The sequence below is a fragment of the Aedes albopictus genome, chromosome 2 (assembly GCF_035046485.1).
Source record: "Aedes albopictus strain Foshan chromosome 2, AalbF5, whole genome shotgun sequence".
NCBI lineage: Eukaryota > Metazoa > Arthropoda > Insecta > Diptera > Culicidae > Aedes > Aedes albopictus.
Window position 1 is genome coordinate 201,458,762 of NC_085137.1, and position 21,238 is coordinate 201,479,999.

Below are 21,238 nucleotides of genomic sequence, written 5' to 3' on the forward strand. Positions count from 1 at the left end.
TTTGTAGTAAATATAAAACCTCAAACATAGCTGCATAGAAAGCCTTAGGTATAATATGTAAGAAAAAAAATGAAAAAGTTTCATCAAGTAAATGTTCAGATATGTTTTAAAAATGTGTTCATAAATTTTATAAGTTTTACTAATAGTTCTATAACTTTCAGAAAACTTATTCGATATTGTTAGCGTAACTTTTAGGGGCGAAGACAAGTTTTGTAGTTGCTGGACTAGGCAGCTTCAAAGCTTGTCTTCGCCCCTAAAAGTTACGCTAACATCCTTCAAAGATTTCTAGGCCAGAGTTGGTCGGAAATCTACACCCAGCAAGCAATTAGTCGGCGAGTGATTCCAGGAGCACTGCGAGCATTTGATACAGGAACGAAATCGCCCGTTAGAAGTCAACAGTAAAGTTTGTTTTGCAGTAAGGAACAGGTACTGTTTATCGATTCACAGTCAGAATCAGTCAGAATTTCGTTCGGGTCGCTCCAGTCGAGCAAACATCAGTGCACAGTGGTTCAAATGTGTTGTGGTGGTTAGCTGAAGTCTAGCAATCACCTGCCGAAGTATGGCCTCTGAAAACGCAAATAATTGCCAAAGTAAGAGACAATCCGCGTTAATTGAGCTCGAGATTCAATGGTTGGAAATACAAGCGTATTTTCATAAGGAGGAAATAGAAGCGGAAAAGGATTATCTGAGGGAGAAGTTCATGTTACTGAAGCGCATGGAATACAGTAAAAGTCAAGCGAGTCGGCATGACATAGCTGAAAGTCACGACACGCCGGATTTGCCAATCGTCTCCACAGATTCAACAGCACCAATCAGTATGAGTTCCGTGCAGTCTTCGATTCTACCTTCGACACCAGTCGTGTCGACCAGAACAATAGCTCCTACGAGTGTGCACAGTTTTAGAATGGAAGTTGAAAGGAAGTCCACTGTGACAATCAGAATGAAATTTGAAGAAACCCAACCCTATGTACTGAAAGTGATTAAGAATAGGACAACAGTCTCCAAACCGTTTATCTTTGTGGGTACTCCATTGAAACTGCATCGAATTCAAATTAAAAATAAGCAAGTCAGGAGCGTATGGCTGATAGGACGTGTGACAGCAACCGTTTGTAGATTATTTGGAAGTAGTAACTTTTGCAGAGTTGGTTGTCATATTCTTACGCTAAAGCTGATATGGTTGTTCACGGGTGGGGGTATGTTGCCGCAACCACTGTGTAGTAGGGCTGCCTATTCACTTGTGAAGCAACCGGCTCATCTTTGCGCGCATTCCATATACAATAGATATTTGAGTCACACAAAGGAAGATCAATCCATATCGTATAAAATAGATCAGTTGTAGTCACGCAGTAAGTGACGATGATTTGTTAGTTTCTGCAATCAGTTCGCAGTTCTTGCAGTAGGAGTCTGTCCAGTCCGTCGATATTGTTTATGAAGGAATTCAATTTAGTAGGAAGAATACAGAAATGTAAGTTTGTGTCTTATTTGTAAAAGGCACTGAATTAATTTGAATAAATTTACAGCTTTGAAGCTGCCTAGTCCAGCAACTACAAAACTTGTCTTCGCCCCTAAAAGTTACGCTAACAGATATCTTATTTTATCAATGGAGCTTTAATATGTGATTCATGATTGGTCAAAATTTTAGTGATTTTGATTAACGCATAAAAAGTTATAAACATAAGAATGAAAAAATATTTTGACAAAAAAATTGCTGTACGGACAATTGTTAGATACACTGTACATGCATATGGAAATCCTATTCCAACGCTTGCGATTCATGGGGAACAAGCTTCCGAAATCCAGCTCTGGGTTTGAGCGCACACTGATGATGAGCAAGAAAGGAAATAGGTAGACGGATGTCGAACATGGGAAAGAAAGAGCGAAGGTGAGAGAGTTAGTTTGTTTGGAAAACCGTGCTCTAAGGTCTAAGAAAACATTGAATCACACTCAAGAAATGTTGAAAATATCGACAATGATTTTTCATAAGGGCCCAACTGACTTGATTGATTTCTCTTCGTCGACTCTCTCTTTCGCTAATAACTTGATCAAAGCAAACAAAATCATTATTCTTTATGTGTCTATAGCAACATGTAGTCGTCTTCTTCGCATTTGAACCAAAAAATCTTTGAAAAACTCAAAACACATTCTGTGATAACACAAAGAGAGGATCGATGAAGAGAACTCGAAAATGTCAGTAAGGTCCAAATAAAAAATCAGTGTCGATATCTTCGTAAATCCCAAAAGAAAAATCGATTAAGACACATTTGACGAAGTTTTTCGATTCTGAGAGAAGTGTTTAGGCAAAATTCGGGGGAATTTTATGAAATCCCAGATGATCCACGAACTTCGTCAAGCACTTTTGGTATCCCGAAAAAAAAAACAATTGGGGGATTTTCAAGAATATTTAAGAATATTTTACAAAATTCATGAGAAAATGTAATACGAAGTAAGATGAGATGACAAACTCCGTATGCTTATCAAACTTGTATATTAAATTTCGGTGAAAAAACGTTTGTTAGCTGCATTTTATCATATCATTTTCAATACGCTCCAGGCCAGGGATGGTAAATGGTGAAGATTGCAGCTGAGCAGGCACAAATGCAAAACAAACCTACTCGCGAATACTCACATTTTTTTACTCATGGGTAAGCGAAGCTGGTACGCAATCGCCGTTTCGTTCTGCTTCGTATTCATGAATGGCTCACTCTCGGAACTATGAGAAAGCCTTGTGTTTGTTTTTCACACGCAAATTGCTTCATGATGAGATCATTTCCATCTCTGCCTCTGACTAATGTCTGGTGATCGGGAGCGGGATTCGATCCCAGAACGTCGGCGTAGGAGGTATGCACCGGGTTCGACTTTCATTGAAAATAGACTCCAAACCTAGCCGGTACAATTTTTGGCTTAATTCCCAGAGTTCATTGTGTCCATATTTTAGAATAATGTTTTTCAAATTGAAAGTTTCTGGATATTTGAGAGATTGGAGAGGTTCTTGAACAAAATATTATAGAATGTCCAACAAAAAAAGTTAGCCGGAATAAATTTATTTTAAACATATGTTACAAGAACTTGCAGCGATATAAGAAGAGTTTTTTACCGGTTTTGCACGGTTTTGCAAAATTTCATCACAATTCTTGACTAACAATTAATTAAAATTTTGGAATAAAGTTTCACTTAGTTTCTACAAATCCTCAGTAAAAAAAAGGAATAACGTTCTCTAATAAATTCCGCATACATTTCTTCGGCATTCTCAACGATTTCTTTGCGAATGTTCCTCGACATTCTCCTATTAATTCCATCAAAAAATCAACAACGAAGCTTTTTAAAGAAATTATTATTCTTTTTGTTTCTGACTTGAGAGATTTTCGTTTAACGATAAGTATCCCAAGTAACACAGCTTGTTATATAAGAGTTTAAATTTCAGTTTTCGTACATAACTGGTTGTATTTTTCCTGTAATTTTGATTAAAAATGTACACCTATAAAATCAAAACAGCGCAAAAAATGGCGGCTTATAAAACATCTTGCAGGCTGTATAAGATGTATTACAATACACTTGTAGTGCTAATAATTTTAGACATGACTGGTTCCAACCGATTTTAAATTATTATTAGCTCTAATGAAGTTATTGAACAACCACAACAATTTGCAAAATACTATTATAATGCGATACAAATCATTGGTTGTAATAAAGCAATTTAAAAATGGTAAATATAACTCATAGAAAACACAAATAGTACATAGTATATGCATTGGTTGGAATTGAGATATATAAAAGGGATAAACATTACAGAATTCACAATTATAACAAACAAATGAGAGATGCTTCGTGAATCTTACAGTGCTGTTAGAAAATATCAAAAAAACTAAAATTTGAGCATTGATATAATTGAATCTATCGCTCTTTAAGTATTCTGCTTCAAGGTGGAAATAAAATGCAGTTTAGGAAAATTTCATCTGAACTGAAATTTTATTTTATTTTTTTTCAGAATAATTACAATGATTTAGAGTAAATAATATTATCAATTTCATATTTACTATTGTTGTATTAAAAGTTTTATTCGGTACTGTAACCTTACCAGTTTTTTTTAAAGCAATCATTTCTACAATTTCTTTATCAGAATTACTTATATAATAGGGTAAGTAATCAAAATTTGAACCAAATTGCGGCTTTCTGAAGCAGTGCAAATTTTAAGAGATTTTTTCTCCCACATGGAAATAATTTACTACGGCAAAATCGTATGTACATGAAAGCCACGGGTATAAGCTTTCTGTTAAATGGTAAAAAGTTTGTATTTGCACCGAATTTCATTGAAATATTCGATTTTTCATCAACAATGATTTTAATCTTAATTTGAACCATCGTAATCATAATTTGAACCAATTTTAATCTTAATTTGAACTACTGACGGCAGCAGCTCGAGCAACTCACAAAACAGCCAATTCCATGCTAAACAATGGAAAATCACACGAATCTGCTAATTCTCATACCTATTTTTCATTAGGCAGTGGAATCTCAACTCAGAATGTTCGAAATTCTTTAGGAATTTGGAAACTAAATTTGGATTTTTCCATCCCCCAAGAGTAAACAAAACAACCACTAGCGCAGTCTAGGGTAATTCGCCAATTGTTGAACGGTTAGTACCGGCATTTTGGTTTTCGTTTGTTTTCCGTGCATAATTCCACTTTAGTTGAAAAATATCCAGTGAAACGTCTAGATCTACTTATCCCTTATACTGCCCATTGAATTAGTAATCCCTTAAATTCCATTTTCTAAGAGAAAATAGAACATTTGTATGGGAAGTCTGTAGCCCAAATGTTGAACGCTGCCTTAAGCTAGCTCATCCTAATGTTGGACGGTTCTCGCCAATTGTTGAACGGTTGGAGCTTTGTTCGTAATTGGGTTGTTTAGTGAATTGCCATTTTCTTTAGCCTAATCGAAAGAGCTCATTTTTCTGAGTATTAGGTGATTTTATTGCGTTCCAATTTCTTTGTTTTGATGGTTAAATGAACAAAACAGTTTCAATTTCCGTGGCTAGAATGACAGTTCAATCGATAAAGTGACAGTTCACCCCGAACAAAAAATTTTCTCCATACAATCTTTAAATGCATTTTAAAAATAGTTCCCGGGCACCAAAAATGATGAAATTCTGGATTTCGACTAATTTTTGGACGGAGATTCCGATTATGCAATAATCTGGATACCCCTAAAGAACCCAATTGATGACGTATAACCCGACATCAACCTATCATTCACCTGTTTTTATTTTGGCCACCAAACCCAACATAGACACGCTAGTTACCCGATGTGGGTCCAACAGTGGTCCAACATTTGATAAAAATTGACCCGACTTTGACCCGACATCCGATATTTTTTCATCCTGGCGGATTTTTTCCGGGTTTTTCGGGTTTTGTGCCCAGATAGTCCGAGCTAGTGATAATTCATTTAAATGACAAGGAATCGCACATTTGAAGAGAGCTCTAGTGGACTGAAATCGTTTTAAACATGACTAGATGCAAAAATGGCTGAAAAGATTTGATTAGAAGCGAAAACTACAGAAGAAAAGTACGCCTTTAAAAACCCCTGAAACTCTCCTGGAAACCCATGGGACCCACTCAACCCCCAAGAACACACATGAAACGACCCTGAAATCCCTTGAAAACCCGTGGGTTGCTCCTGAGCATCCTGGAACGCCATGAAATACTCCTTGGACCCCCTTAACACTCTGAATTCCTGTTGCACACTGTAACGAATCTGCTCGAGCTTATCACAAACAGCAGCTTAAGCGCCACTTCCCCAACGAGGAAGGCTGCTGATGCTGTTTGGGTCCCGGCTTTGAGACCCTCTTCTAGGGCGAGTTTTAATAGTTGCTCAAACACACCAGCTATTCTTGGCTTCCAAATGACGACCCGACTTACCTTTCGAATCCCTCCCGTGTAAACCTCAAAAAACTCTTTGGCCTTTGGCCCCCTCAATTCATAAAATATGGAGCTAAAAGTTACGAAAAAAACCGATTTCAAATCACTTCAGTAGAGATTTCAAATCAGCGCAAAATATCGCCTAGCTGTGCCTATGTAGGAACCAGTGCAAGGTTTAAAAATAGCTTTATTGTTCCAATTTTCCTTGCACAATCGATCTCCCTAGGCTACCTATCTTAAAGCTACTCTTCTCTCTTCATGCATGCAAGTACTTGCCGGCAGGTTCCAACGACGCGATGATCGGGGCCCCGACGTGGCTTCACCTCGATGCTCTTCGCTCTCGTGCTCAGGCTCTCCGCGTGACCGAGGGGTGATTCGACCAACGTAGTTGGGTGCAACTTACCACTTTCGTTTGGTTTGATTTGTCCAGCGACCGCAAAGTACTCTCACGACGCGTGTCCAAAGCTCTCTTGCGCCTCGGGATGACGACGCCTAGCACCACTGTAGGGGCGTCGGGTGCTGGTCGGTGAGCGTTTTGGCTTGACACCGAAATTCAAAATTGAGTCCTCGGCGGATATCGAGCAGCTTGGTTGCGTTCTAGCACTCGGTCGGATTCTGGGATAGAACGACACTGCAGTGAGTACTCACGAGCCACCGCAGCGGCGCACCGGGATACGCCTGGACTAGTTGCACGTGGTCGACGACGGTTGGCGGTTGTCAATGGTCCGAGCCCAAACAAAAACCCCACGTTGTAGGGTTATTCCTATAACGTGTTCATTAGATTTTGGCTTCGCATTAGAATCCGTTGTATGCTTACCTCAAAATTTACCACAGTAAATTAATTACAGCACACAATCAGGTGTGATAACAATCTCGGAAGGCTCACTATAAAACGGTTAAGACTATCGTTAACACAGTATAAACTTTGAAATTTACAAAAGTTTTACCTATTCGATTCTTAATTTGTGTAATCTTCGCACTTCCGGATTAATAACGTTCTCAAATTATCACTATCGAATTCTTAATAACTTCCACTAGCGTCGTATTAACTTTCAGTTAGGCACATCCGCACTGATCGTAGATCAAGACTCAAGTGATGTTCTTCTTTCAGAGGACTCATCGCCCTAGTCATTGTTTAAAACTCTACTGCGCAATAAATTTGAACAAAGAATTTCTATAGGTTTAACGTTCAATAGCAGCTACTAACCCAGCATTCCCTATGCAGAAATTAGAAGCGCAATATGCAAATATCAGGTAGGCGCTCATCATCTTGGAACTCAAGAGAGAGAGAGTGGAGCAAAAAATATTTAAAACTGATTTTACCGAAAACGATCAGAAGCGATCCATCGAGTAAAGAAGAGTGCCTAAGGGTTTGTGCTCATGATAAGCTTTTCGCTCTGTTGGTTCTTTTCCAATGCACAAAACGAGATTGAGAATTAGTCTTGGCAAATAATATTAAAGTGGTGTACAAATTGGAACATGACTTATTATAGCATTACATTCTCGTCCATGCTAACAAAAATAAAAATTTTGAAATTTTTATTTCAAAATTTTTATCACACAAAGTTTTTGTTTTTTATTATTATTATTTAAGTTAATATGATTAATTTCTTTTATACTTGGATTTATTTACTTGTATTCTAAAACAAACTTATTCCTACAATTTTGTTCTGTGTCTTAATCTCTTTACAATAAATTCCATTCATAATTCTAATCCAGTATCAAACCTATGTTTTGCCAACTCCCATATATTTTTGCTAACCTACTTCTAACTAACTAAGACTCCAATTAACTCCAAAAATATTTGGAAATATTTTTTTTTTCTTTTCATAACTTATTATAACCTCAGAGAAATCTGAGAATTCTACCAAGTACTGGGCAGTTAGCAAAACATTTCAACTCAAAATTCTATTCATACATTCCTTATTTGAACCTATAAAAACGAACAAACGCTTAAGCGACGGTACCGTCATGGTAGCCGTTACTGAAAACTACCTACCGATAATCGAAACTACAAAACATCGCACTGTCAATAAACTGTCATTAAATGGATGGGTATATGAACAATGGATTTGTGAACAAAAAGATCTACGGCAAAGCTAGAATGAAGGATTGGTAAAAAGTCAGGCATGTGATAGCAACTAATGGTGATTTTATTTACAGAATTTCATCTACTACGGGTTTCAAAGGTACGGAATTGATGGATATTGTTATGGACTCTACGCTGTTGAAAAATTTGGAAACGGATGATGGTTAACAATTGAAATGGAAATGAAACAAGCCAAAAAACTGACCGAGTGGATGTTTTGGTTTGCAAAAGAGGTTAAAATTGTGTGATTTGTATATCTACGATGGAACGGGTTTCGGTATCTAGGAGGTTTTATACATGTTTCTGGTTTTACGCTCAACTAGATCCGACAAATGCAACCTCTAAGAGTGTTTCTAGTGATGATAATCAATGGTTTGAGTCTGAATGACTCTTTCATAGCTCTGGGATTGATTGGAGTTAAGGAAGATGATTCATTGCAATAACACTGCATTGCTGCGTGAAGGTCAATGAACCTTGGGTCAACGACTGAGGCAACCAGAGGACTTCTCAAGTCGTAACGAAACCGATGCACCACTATGTGTATTTTGTTTTGGTTTTGTTGTTCCATTTGTATATGCATTCTTCGGTCTGAATGCAGTCATAGCTGAAGTTATTTATGCTCGTTTAAGGAAGGAACCATGAAAGGCTCCTGGAATCCTACGGCCCTGCATATCTTTCAGGACATAGGTATTGGTGCCAATTTTCTCATGAACTTGTGCTTTAGAGAACTTGTTGCTAAACTTACCAACAAAGTGTTTGGCCTTGTCGGAGAGTTGAATGTTCTTTTTATAGACGATATCTCCTACTTGGAAATGGTGCCGATAGTTTGCTCGCAAATTGTACGGTTTAGAGTACTTCTCGTATGCTTTATGCAAATTGTTTCGCACAATTTCATAAAGGCGTTGAGTTTCTGCGCTTAGTTCTTTTTCATCACGTTCCGTTTCTGGATTCAGGTGTCGTAGGCTATCGTACTCATGTCCATTGCTAATTTTTTTTTTTTTTTTTTTATAAAAAGTTACGTTTATTTGTCGATATTGCTTATAAAAATTATTCACATAATTACTTAAACGTCGACATCAATAGTGAAATTTAGTTCATCGATATCTATCCGTCCATTACAATCATTAATGAAGGAAATATAATTCACTAAAATCTTCAATAATTTGGTTCTCGTCCTTGTTCCAATTCGTTCTAACGACGGTCGCAGTAGTTCATCAGCTTCGATCCTCCGCCCACAGGTCTGCATCATTTTTCGCTGTAGTAGTTCGAACGCATTGTTTACTCGTCGACATGCAAAAAATTTATGCTGCATTGTTTCTACGTGTGTTCCACAATGCGCACAATCTTCTCCATCTGAACGTCTCATCCTGAGTAGCAGTCGGCGATGTGGAGTTTTTTGGTTTATCCACATGTACAGTGTGCTCCGATGGGATGAAGGTAGGTCACGGATGAAAACGTTCTTCCATATCCGAGCCCAATTAGCGTTTGGATTTTCAGTCTCCACTTTCGGTCTGTCTGTACGCTCGATGAAATAACGATGGATTAGATCGGCGGAAGGGTGCTGACGGATTTGGAAGGGTAAACTGCGTATGTTTTTAAGGAGTATCTTTAGGCAGGAAAGGTCTGGGATTGAATTTGCGGGGGGAGGATTTGCTAAGATTAGAAGGGAATTATAGTACGGGAGGGAATCGATCTCTTGGAGATGTCGGTTGATGAGAAGGGCGCTGAATTTCATTGCTGGAATATGCAACTTGATTCCGCCACTTTCCTTGCTGCGTGCAAGTTGCTGCATTGGGACGGTCGCGGGAACACCGCGGAAGAGGTATCGTCGCATTGTAGCCGTCACTTTTGCAACGTGTGCTGGTGTAGCAGCCAGGTGGGACGCCAAGTACCACATTTTGGACGACAGAAATGTGTTCAGTAGAGTGACCTTTTGGAGAAGAGTCAAACTGCGCTGGGAATGCAGCCAAACTAGCCGCGAAAAGTTTGCAACGATTGTATCCCAATTTATCGTTACCATCTCCGCAATAGAATTTACGAAGACGATACCGAGAATCCTGATCGTGTTTTCTGTGCGGAGCCACGGCACAGTGAGGGGATCATTAATTTGGCCAACGTTGATTGCTGTCGTTTTGGCCTCATTCAAGCGTGCGCCAGCTATCGTTTCGAAGCGCCTGAACAAATTTCGCATCGCGTTCAGTTGGTCCGTACTAGTGACGATTGCACTGATGTCGTCGGCGTAGGCAACAATTAAATTTCCCTCACACGCTTGTTCTAATTGTCGCAGAAGCGGGTGCAGGTACAAAACAAAAAGATGCATGGAGAGAGGGTCTCCTTGCCTAACCGATCGCTGTATCGGAAAGGGTGCTGAAAGCGAGCCGTTGATGAGAAGTCGGGATGAAGAAGACTCTGCTATGTGGGCCAGTAAATTTACCAACGCCGCATCAAAACCCAGGGAGCGCATTGTGTGGAATAAAAATCCGTGATCGACTCGATCGAAAGCATGATCCAGATCAAAACTGATCAGCTTTCCACAACGACCGTTCGCTTTCATCTGTGCAATCCTGTCCTTGATTGCAAGAGTTGCTTGGAAAATATTTCTTCCAGAGTTAGAGCATTTCTGCGAAGCAGTCAAAATATTGTGGGAGCGGAGCACTTCATCTAGCCGCTTTTTCAAAATTCTAGATAGAATTTTATAGTCAAAATTGACCAAGCTAATCGGTCTATATGAACGAGCCGTTTCTCCTCCACCTCGTTTTTTCACCAACACTATTACGCCGTCGACGAATTGCGCTGGAAAGTTTGACCTAAGAGCTTCATTCATAACGAGGTTGAGCTCCCGGTGGATAACATCGAATGTACGCAGATAAAACTCTTTGGGTAGTCCGTCGGGTCCGGGTGATTTTTTCGCAGCACTCGTCCGTATTGCCGAAAGAATATCAGCTGTTGAAATGTCGCTCATACACGCTGCACTTACGTCATCATTCTCTGGAATAATTCTCTCGCAATCGAAAGCATCTCCCGCTTCAACATTCTCCCGTGCATAGAGATTGGTGAAGTACTGTACCATGTGATCTCGTATCGCATCTGGATCGCCGATTACTTCGTCATCATCGTTCAACAATCGCTCGATGGTATTGTTTCTCCTCGCTCTTTCCCCCAGCTGGAATATGGAAAGTGGTTCGCCAGCAACAAGCGTTTCGTTTATTCGGACAAACATTTCCGAAAAACGACGTTGGTGCGACAGCATTTCTGCTTTCACTCTGTTGATGGTCACTAGCATGGCACGGTTGGTGTGGTAGTCGTCGTATGCCTGCCGTAGCAGCTCATAGAGGCGTTGCTGCTCGTTGTGGAAAGCATCAAAGGCAAGCTTCGATTTCCACCGGAAAAACGATTTCAGGCTTGGTTTCGCATGCGAAAGCCACCATTCCATCCAAGACGAATAGTTGCGGCGCCGCCGGGTCCAATATTGCCAGCGAATTTGTAGTTCTTCAATGTTTTCGGCGGTTAGGAGGTGGGGACGAAGGGACCAAAAACCTCGTCCGGGCGGTCTGTCGGGGAGGGGAAGGCATACTCTCGCAGTTAAAGCTTTGTGGTCCGAGAAGCAAACGACATGAACAGCTGTTGTTCTCAGCTGTTGTCGGAGACCACTGCTCACATAGAGTCGATCGAGTCTGGACGACGAGTTGTGCGTTATATAAGTGTATCCCGTCTCTCGCGAACGAAGCTGTATCCATGCATCATACAGTCGTAGCTGTGTTACGGTTGACTGTAGTGCGGGACTCGAGTTGGAGCCCGTTGCATCACACTGCCTAATCACACAGTTAAAGTCCCCACCAAGGATGACGTGGTCGGTGCGATGTCGCAGGTAGTAGGCAACGGTGTTGTTGTAGAAGCGTTCACGCTCGGCTCGGAATACCGATCCCGACGGGGCATACACATTACACAAGGTGGTGTTTTGCACTCGTAAGGCTAGTAAGCGGCCGTCCAGGCTCTTTTCGACATGTGAGAATTTGATGTGCTGCTTAAGAGCAATTGCGGTCCCTCTTCTCGCATGATCGACGTTGCAGACGACGTTGTACCCAGGGAGGGCAAGCTGTTCGTTTTCAACCTCCTGCAGGAAAACAATGTCGAGGTCGAGCGTGCGGATGAATGTGCGGAGTGCTTGTATTTTCGTTGTGTTGGTGATCGTGTTGATGTTGATTGTGCCGATGTTAACACTCGTGTACTCCATTATTGTTGGATATCCTCTCCGGAGTCTCGGCTGTGTTTGATGGAGTCGTTTGGTCGCATCTTTTTCCCTGGCGGTGATCTTCTGCTCCGCTGGTGCCGACTATTGATTGATGACGTCGATGTTTGAGAGGAGTCTGTGTCATTGCCGTCCGTGTTGCATGTTGTGACGAAGCTTGTCATCGGGATTGAGAGTGGCGTCAGAAGAACGACGGGCTGCGCTCCAATGGATTTGGCAGCGGGAGGCGGCATCGTGCTTTTTTGTTGTGCTGTTGTGGTTCGCTTTTCTTTCGCTTTGACCACGGGTTCGTTTGCCGTGGAGATTGGGTGTACCTGCGACGGCTGCAGTTTCGGAGGAGGGTTGTTCGGCTTGACCGGTTTAGGTGGCAGCGCCGGTTGTTTTGCAACAGTAGCGTAGGATTGGTCTGCTGCGAGTTTTTGCACCAGCAGTTTTTTGTTCTGCACGCATGGGATTCCCACATGTACGAACTCTTGGCAGTGCAAGCACGTTTGCCGCTGCCCCTTGTACGCCACTGCCGTGTCTTCACCCTGAATCGTCACCAGAGAAGGGATGTTTTTCTTCACCACCATCCTAGCGACACGCACACCAGTTTTGATTCCGCCGAAGGCAGTTCGTTCGTCCCACAAGAGGTCACGAATGTTGATGACGTCACCGTAATCGCCGAGGAATTCGCCGATCTGCTCGTTGGACACCTCGTTGGACAGATCGAACAGGCGCACTTCCACAGCACCATCCTCCATCACGATACGCATCTTGTACGATTTACCATCAAACACGTATTCGTGCTTGTTGTCGTGTTGTCGAACGATTGCCTCGGCAAGTTCGAGGTTGTTCACCTCCACGAAGGTGCAGCCTAGCCGTCTGCTTGGCTGGAGTAGAACCACATTTTCTCGCGTGAGACCGAGCTCTTTCCCAACGAATTTATGGATTTCTTCGTGGGAAAGTTGCTTCGGAAATTGCGAATAATCAACGCGAAAAGTGTTTTCGCGACGCGGCATCGCGGAACACGACGGCGCGGAATCTGAGCTACTTGTTCTTTGTATCGACGAAAAAACGTAAAGAAATAGTCCGTGAACGACTTCCGACACTTGCTCGCTTCGAGATTATCGACTGATCGGCTCGGAAGTTGAGCGCTAACTGAATGGATGTTTTGGTTTGCAAAAGAGGTTAAAATTGTGTGATTTGTATATCTACGATGGAACGGGTTTCGGTATCTAGGAGGTTTTATACATGTTTCTGGTTTTACGCTCAACTAGATCCGACAAATGCAACCTCTAAGAGTGTTTCTAGTGATGATAATCAATGGTTTGAGTCTGAATGACTCTTTCATAGCTCTGGGATTGATTGGAGTTAAGGAAGATGATTCATTGCAATAACACTGCATTGCTGCGTGAAGGTCAATGAACCTTGGGTCAACGACTGAGGCAACCAGAGGACTTCTCAAGTCGTAACGAAACCGATGCACCACTATGTGTATTTTGTTTTGGTTTTGTTGTTCCATTTGTATATGCATTCTTCGGTCTGAATGCAGTCATAGCTGAAGTTATTTATGCTCGTTTAAGGAAGGAACCATGAAAGGCTCCTGGAATCCTACGGCCCTGCATATCTTTCAGGACATAGGTATTGGTGCCAATTTTCTCATGAACTTGTGCTTTAGAGAACTTGTTGCTAAACTTACCAACAAAGTGTTTGGCCTTGTCGGAGAGGTGAATGTTCTTTTTATAGACGATATCTCCTACTTGGAAATGGTGCCGATAGTTTGCTCGCAAATTGTACGGTTTAGAGTACTTCTCGTATGCTTTATGCAAATTGTTTCGCACAATTTCATAAAGGCGTTGAGTTTCTGCGCTTAGTTCTTTTTCATCACGTTCCGTTTCTGGATTCAGGTGTCGTAGGCTATCGTACTCATGTCCATTGCTAATCATATTTCGTCCAAAATTAATGAAATACGGGGAGAATCCTGTACTGTCGTGTACACTAGTACGGATGGCCATGGCTATGGTGTTGATGGATTCGTCCCAATCTCGGTGGTTTACTCGCTTTTTCATTGTGCATCGAATCGCTGTTACAATCACGCGATTTACACGTTCAACCGGATTCGGGCTCGGATGGTAGACGGCCAAGTTCCAATGATTGACGCCATACTTTAGCAAGAGCTTTCTGAACAGTTCTGATTTAAAAACTTGCGCATTGTCAGAGATGCATATGGACGGAGCTCCGAATAGGGTGAAAACCATCGTCTCGAGGAAAGTGCATACAGCTGGTGCAGTAGCGTTTTTCATACACTGTATCAGTACAAACTTAGAGAAAAAATCACACACCACCAGTAACCAAACATTTCCCCGTTTTGATCTAGGGTACGGGCCTAAGAAATCTATAGAAACCATTTCCCACGGTCTGGCACATTCTTTAGGCTTTCCGCAGACCGGTCTAGTGTTAATGTTTGGTATTTTGGATTCTTTGCATACCTCACAGGCCAAGCAAAATCGTTTAACGTCGCTGCTCATTTTCGGCCAGAACCATCGTTCTCGAATTTTTGCTAATGTCTTCAAATAGCCAAGATGGGCTTCCCGATGTACTTCCTCAATGATCTTGGATCGATGCGCCTTAGGGACGAGCATTTTCCAACGAAAGTTTGGATCCTCCGGTATCGTTGAATTGGAGACATACTTGAAGACATTTCCGTTTACGATCTTAAAATCGCTGTAGCGTTCTGGGTAACGTTCGATTTGCCTCTTGAGATCCTCAACGTACGGGTCGGCCAATTCACTTTCAATTGAGGTAACGCATCGTGATAACGCATCAGCAGGTACATTCTCCGATCCCTTTCGGTATTGCAGAGCCAGGTCGTACTTAGATAACTTGAGCGCCCATCGGGCAATACGAGGAGATCTCGATTCGATGGACATTGTCTGGAGGAATGTCAAGCTCATCGCATCGGTCCTCACGATAAACCGACTTCCTTCCACAAAATGCTTGAAGTTTTCGATGGCGAGGAGAACCGCTAAGCATTCCCGCTCAGTGGCGCTATATCGTTTCTGGGTACTCGACAATTTCTTAGAGTAGTACGCAATCGGACGTCGATCCCCATCCAGTTCTTGGGTTAATACGGCCCCGACGGCCAAGTCTGATGAATCCGTTTCAATGATAAAGGTCGATGAAAAATCGGCATTGGCGAGCACTGGAGCTGAAATCAACGCGCTCTTTAGTTTTTCGAAAGCTTCATTGGCCTCTTGCGTCCACACAAACTTTTTACGTTCACCCTTGAGTAAATCAGAAATCGGGGTGGCAATATCCGAGTAATTCTTTATGAACTTCTGATAGAAAGCTCCTAGTCCTAACAATCGTCGAACATCTTTCACCGATTTCGGCTGCTCGTAGTCCAAGATGGGCTGAATCTTTGAGGCATCCATGGACAAACCTTCTTCGGACAATACGTATCCCAAATACCGAATCCTTCGTTGACAAAACTTGGACTTTTGCAGGTTTATGGTGAGGCCAGCGGTTTTCAAGCGTTCGGCTACCTTCCTTATGAGTTCGCAGTGGTGTCCAAACGAGAGAGACGTGATTATGATGTCGTCTAGGTACACGTATACGAAGGGCTCCAAATCGTGGCCTAGCACCTTTGTCATAAGCCTTGCCATGGTAGCGGGCGCGTTCGTCAGCCCAAACGGCATCACTACGAATCGAAACAGCCCTTTGTTGGTACGGAAGGCTGTTTTGTCCTTTGCCGAATTCGTAAGGCTGACCTGATAATATGATTCAGACAGGTCAATGACTGAAAAGTAGCGAGATTTTTGAATTCGTTGCAGAATTCCCGTCATATTAGGGAATGGAAAATCGTCACGCTTCGTACACGAATTAAGCCGACGTGAATCAAGACAGATTCTCCATTTTCCATTAGCCTTTTTAATGGGAAGAAGCGGATTCAAAAATTCTACGGGTCCAGAGCACTCTTCGACTACTCCGAGTTTCTGCATTCGCTCAACTTCTTCATCAATGACCTTCTCGACGATTGGTGACCACTTATACATGGGTAACCTCCGCGGCTGTGTTCCCGGTAGAAGCTCTATTGGATGTTTTAGAATTGTTGTTCGTCCGAGACTTCCTTCTGCAGTTGCAGGAAGCCGTATAACTGCCTCAAACAACATCTGTCGCTGATCGTCCGTCAAATGGTGTTCAGTATCGATATCCTTAGGTGACTGCACTGTTGACGTAGGTATTTCTACCGTGGGCATTTCTAAGCTCTCGTCTGTCTCCCGAGATTCTTCAGTATGTTTCTGGTTAAATGGTTCAATCTGAAAACATAACGCTTGATCATCGTCTGAAAAGAAATCCTCGGCTATCATTAGGGGTGTTTGACAATCCTCCGTGGTCTGGGACAGAGGGTTGCCGGAATTCTGACTGCTTGTGTCCTCAGCGATCATCAGCTTGAAGTCAAAGGTGTCTAAAAAGTCTACTCCTAAAATCAGCAATTTAGAAACCTCCGGTACTACGATCGTGGGTACCACGCACGTTCTTGTTCCGTAGGTGTAAGGGATATTCACGTACCCAAGGCACGTGTATTCCGTACTATCCGCTGTTTTTATTCGCAAGTTACACTGGTGAATTTTCAAGCCAAGTTTGTTGATCAGGCTGACTGAATTGATGATGGTTACTCCTGCTCCCGTATCGGCCAGTCCTTCGATTTCTTCCTCAAAAATTTTCACTCGAAGGTGCGGACAACGTCTGAAACAGGTGTTGATATCATATATGTGGTTGAATAACTTAAACGGTCGAATGGGAACTTCATCTACGATTATTTCAGGGGATCTGTTCCCGGGAATCCCTGACATTACTCGTTTTTTGGTACCTCGGGCGACGACTCTCGAGGTCGCAAATTATGGTTTTCGGGACACCGGTATGCAGTCGTTTCAGGTGCTCCACAAATGTGGCAGAAAATGCCTTTCTTGCGATTGCAGTCTCGCCACATGTGTCCACTCTGGCGGCAATTCCAGCAAAGTAGCTGACTGTTTTCTTTTTCGCTTTTGTCCTTAGGGCCGTTAGTATTTCTCTTGCGGAGGTTTTTCGGTTGTAGTGCCAGCAAACACGCTTCTTCGTCGTCCCCCGAATCTTTATCATACTCTTCGTCGCAGTCGATAGCATTGAGAGCTGGCTTCATCACACTCCGCGGCGCATACAAGTTGGCTTCTAACGCGTCGAATCGGTAACACAATTGAGCTAAATGTTCAATTGAATTGACCGGCTCTAATGCCAGTCTTCGCTTGTAGGAAATTTTCATATTCTCTACAACGATATCGAATTTCTCCTCCCTGGTCATCTTGCGGGTCATCCTTTGCGACATGGCCTCCAAATCCGTCAAATAGGCGCTGAACAATTCGTTTGGCCGTTGCTTACGATTCCTCATTTCCTCCCGGATAAATCGGTCTCTGTTCGGATTGTCATAGCGCATTTTCAGGTAGATTAACAGCATGTCCCATGTCGCTAGTTGACTCTCGTAGGCCGTAAACCATACATAGGCGTCATCTTTAAATAGCAAATGAGCATGCATCCGCAACTCATCTGGGGTGACCTGGTACGAGCGACTAAGGATTTCTACCTGACGCAAGAAATCTACAACCGGAACAGGATTAGAATCACCCGAAAATTTCGGCCATTTCTCAATTATGTTACAGGTCTGATGAGGCAATCTCCTACGGGACGAATAATTCGCCCAATTTCCACCAAGATTATCCGGTATTCCAATCACATTAGCGTTGGAATACGAAGGCTCCCCGCCGTTATCAAAAGGAGATATCAAACCCGGATCCATTCTGGGAGGGTCGACGCGTACACCTGAGTTCGAATGTTGGTTATTCCTTACAGGTCCACCATAGATAGGCGTCGTCCGAGGCAACTGCAATGGCGGATCAAAATCCACTTCGGGGCGTTGATTGGCCGCTCTGGATATCTGCGAAACCTCTGGATCATGTATTCCAATGTTGGCAATTCTGTCAACCAACGTATCGACCACGGGCGGGTTCATCCTTCCTGGAAAATGACGTTCCGACGTGAAAACTTGGTCCAAGTACGACTGGATGTATCCTCGAATCTCAGATTTGTGCACAAAATCACTCATATCTATCTTTTCTTGGGCAGGTTTCCCACGAACAACTCCGGGGCTCACCATTTGTCGTGCTGCAGCAAGCGGTTCACTACTCACTCGTTGCTTCGGCGGAATCAGTGTATTCGGAATGCTGCTTTTGAATTCTGGAGTCTCCCACAGGCAATCCACCTCGATCGGCCTCAACGGGTTCCGTGGTTCAAATCGGCTGACCGGAACACCACCTACAGCTCCTTTCGGCGAAGCGATCCCCGGCGGAACTTCTCCAGATTCCCTACGTTTTGCCGGTATCATTGGTTCGCGCACCTCACCCGCGACATTTTTGAGGCCGTCCTCACCTCTGTCCTCGCCCTCCATTGGTTGTTTACGAACTGCTCCAGTCGAAGCCACTGCTGCCTTTGGAGTTCCTTGTGGACACGATAAGGTGCCTCCATCTTCAGTAAAACTGATTAACTCTTCCCCTACTGGAGGTAGAGATCCATTTGAGATACGGGTTTTTACTGGGGTTGATACGCCCACGCCGTCACCGATTGCATTACTTCCGGTATTGAACTGCTTAGCCAAAGATGCTGTCACATCCCTCATGTTCATGCCACGAGCCGCAGCTCCAGCAGCCTCAGGTCGATTTGCTGCCAAACGCATCACCGGAACCAAGTCAGCTGCATCTCGCAGATCCACGTTGTAATACTTTAGCATCATCCGATTGATCACGTCCAACAACTCCTGCTGATTTCGTCGCTGAGCATCTGTTTCAGGCACATAACGGCGCACTCTTTTGTGGTAATGCACAAGTCTCGAAAAACACTTTAAATCGTCTGTCTCTAACAAAGTTTCAATTTCTTTTAGTTTAATGGGAACAACCACGAAGTCACCGGTCAACGAGTACTCCGTGTTCAAAATTGCATCCCCGTTTTCGGGTTGACGTAAGGCCAACCGTAGGGAACGGTAACGCGTGTCCATGGGCCCTTCGAGAGGGTAACCCCGAATGGACAGCTCATAGTCAACCTCATCCTCCTCCAAATCTTTCGCGTAAATGCGATATGTTTCCATCATAGTACTGAACAATCAAAGAAAAATGTATATTAAGAAAAAAAATTCAATGGCATTCAAATGGTCTTAACTTAGGAGTCGAGAAAAAAAAATACAACACTCAAACAGCAAAAAAAAATAAAAGTAGAAAAGAAAGAAAAAACTAAAGCTAGACACAGAACAAACTGTAGTAATACTAATCTTAACGATTTTCTAACCAAATCTCAAATTCAAAAAGTTATTCAAATTCAATCTAAATTAATGCGTCAGCTCCAATTCACTTTAAATTCAAAATTCATTCCAATTTGTTTCTAATTGTCTAATTTCTCATCTCTCAGGCCCCACGTTGGGCGCCAAAATGTAACGAATCTGCTCGAGCTTATCACAAACAGCAGCTTAAGCGCCACTTCCCCAACGAGGAAGGCTGCTGATGCTGTTTGGGTCCCGGCTTTGAGACCCTCTTCTAGGGCGAGTTTTAATAGTTGCTCAAACACACCAGCTATTCTTGGCTTCCAAATGACGACCCGACTTACCTTTCGAATCCCTCCCGTGTAAACCTCAAAAAACTCTTTGGCCTTTTGCCCCCTCAATTCATAAAATATGGAGCTAAAAGTTACGAAAAAAAAACCGATTTCAAATCACTTCAGTAGAGATTTCAAATCAGCGCAAAATATCGCCTAGCTGTGCCTATGTAGGAACCAGTGCAAGGTTTAAAAATAGCTTTATTGTTCCAATTTTCCTTGCACAATCGATCTCCCTAGGCTACCTATCTTAAAGCTACTCTTCTCTCTTCATGCATGCAAGTACTTGCCGGCAGGTTCCAACGACGCGATGATCGGGGCCCCGACGTGGCTTCACCTCGATGCTCTTCGCTCTCGTGCTCAGGCTCTCCGCGTGACCGAGGGGTGATTCGACCAACGTAGTTGGGTGCAACTTACCACTTTCGTTTGGTTTGATTTGTCCAGCGACCGCAAAGTACTCTCACGACGCGTGTCCAAAGCTCTCTTGCGCCTCGGGATGACGACGCCTAGCACCACTGTAGGGGCGTCGGGTGCTGGTCGGTGAGCGTTTTGGCTTGACACCGAAATTCAAAATTGAGTCCTCGGCGGATATCGAGCAGCTTGGTTGCGTTCTAGCACTCGGTCGGATTCTGGGATAGAACGACACTGCAGTGAGTACTCACGAGCCACCGCAGCGGCGCACCGGGATACGCCTGGACTAGTTGCACGTGGTCGACGACGGTTGGCGGTTGTCAATGGTCCGAGCCCAAACAAAAACCCCACGTTGTAGGGTTATTCCTATAACGTGTTCATTAGATTTTGGCTTCGCATTAGAATCCGTTGTATGCTTACCTCAAAATTTACCACAGTAAATTAATTACAGCACACAATCAGGTGTGATAACAATCTCGGAAGGCTCACTATAAAACGGTTAAGACTATCGTTAACACAGTATAAACTTTGAAATTTACAAAAGTTTTACCTATTCGATTCTTAATTTATGTAATCTTCGCACTTCCGGATTAATAACGTTCTCAAATTATCACTATCGAATTCTTAATAACTTCCACTAGCGTCGTATTAACTTTCAGTTAGGCACATCCGCACTGATCGTAGATCAAGACTCAAGTGATGTTCTTCTTTCAGAGGACTCATCGCCCTAGTCATTGTTTAAAACTCTACTGCGCAATAAATTTGAACAAAGAATTTCTATAGGTTTAACGTTCAATAGCAGCTACTAACCCAGCATTCCCTATGCAGAAATTAGAAGCGCAATATGCAAATATCAGGTAGGCGCTCATCATCTTGGAACTCAAGAGAGAGAGAGTGGAGCAAAAAATATTTAAAACT

At 42.7% G+C, this 21,238-nt stretch overlaps 1 protein-coding gene and 1 long non-coding RNA gene across 6 annotated transcripts in view; one reads left to right on the forward strand and one right to left on the reverse strand.

Annotated features, from left to right (window-relative positions):
• Positions 1 to 21,238, forward strand: part of LOC109400338 (sodium/potassium/calcium exchanger Nckx30C) — a 297,046-nt gene that overhangs the window by 202,266 nt on the left and 73,542 nt on the right. The gene's annotated exons all lie outside the window — the stretch shown is intronic.
• On the reverse strand, positions 5,748 to 7,709 carry LOC134286734 (uncharacterized). The gene is made up of 3 exons (XR_009996919.1): positions 6,863 to 7,709; positions 6,733 to 6,800; positions 5,748 to 6,678 (listed from the first exon to the last, which is right to left on the reverse strand). It is a non-coding gene; the product is annotated as an uncharacterized LOC134286734 (long non-coding RNA).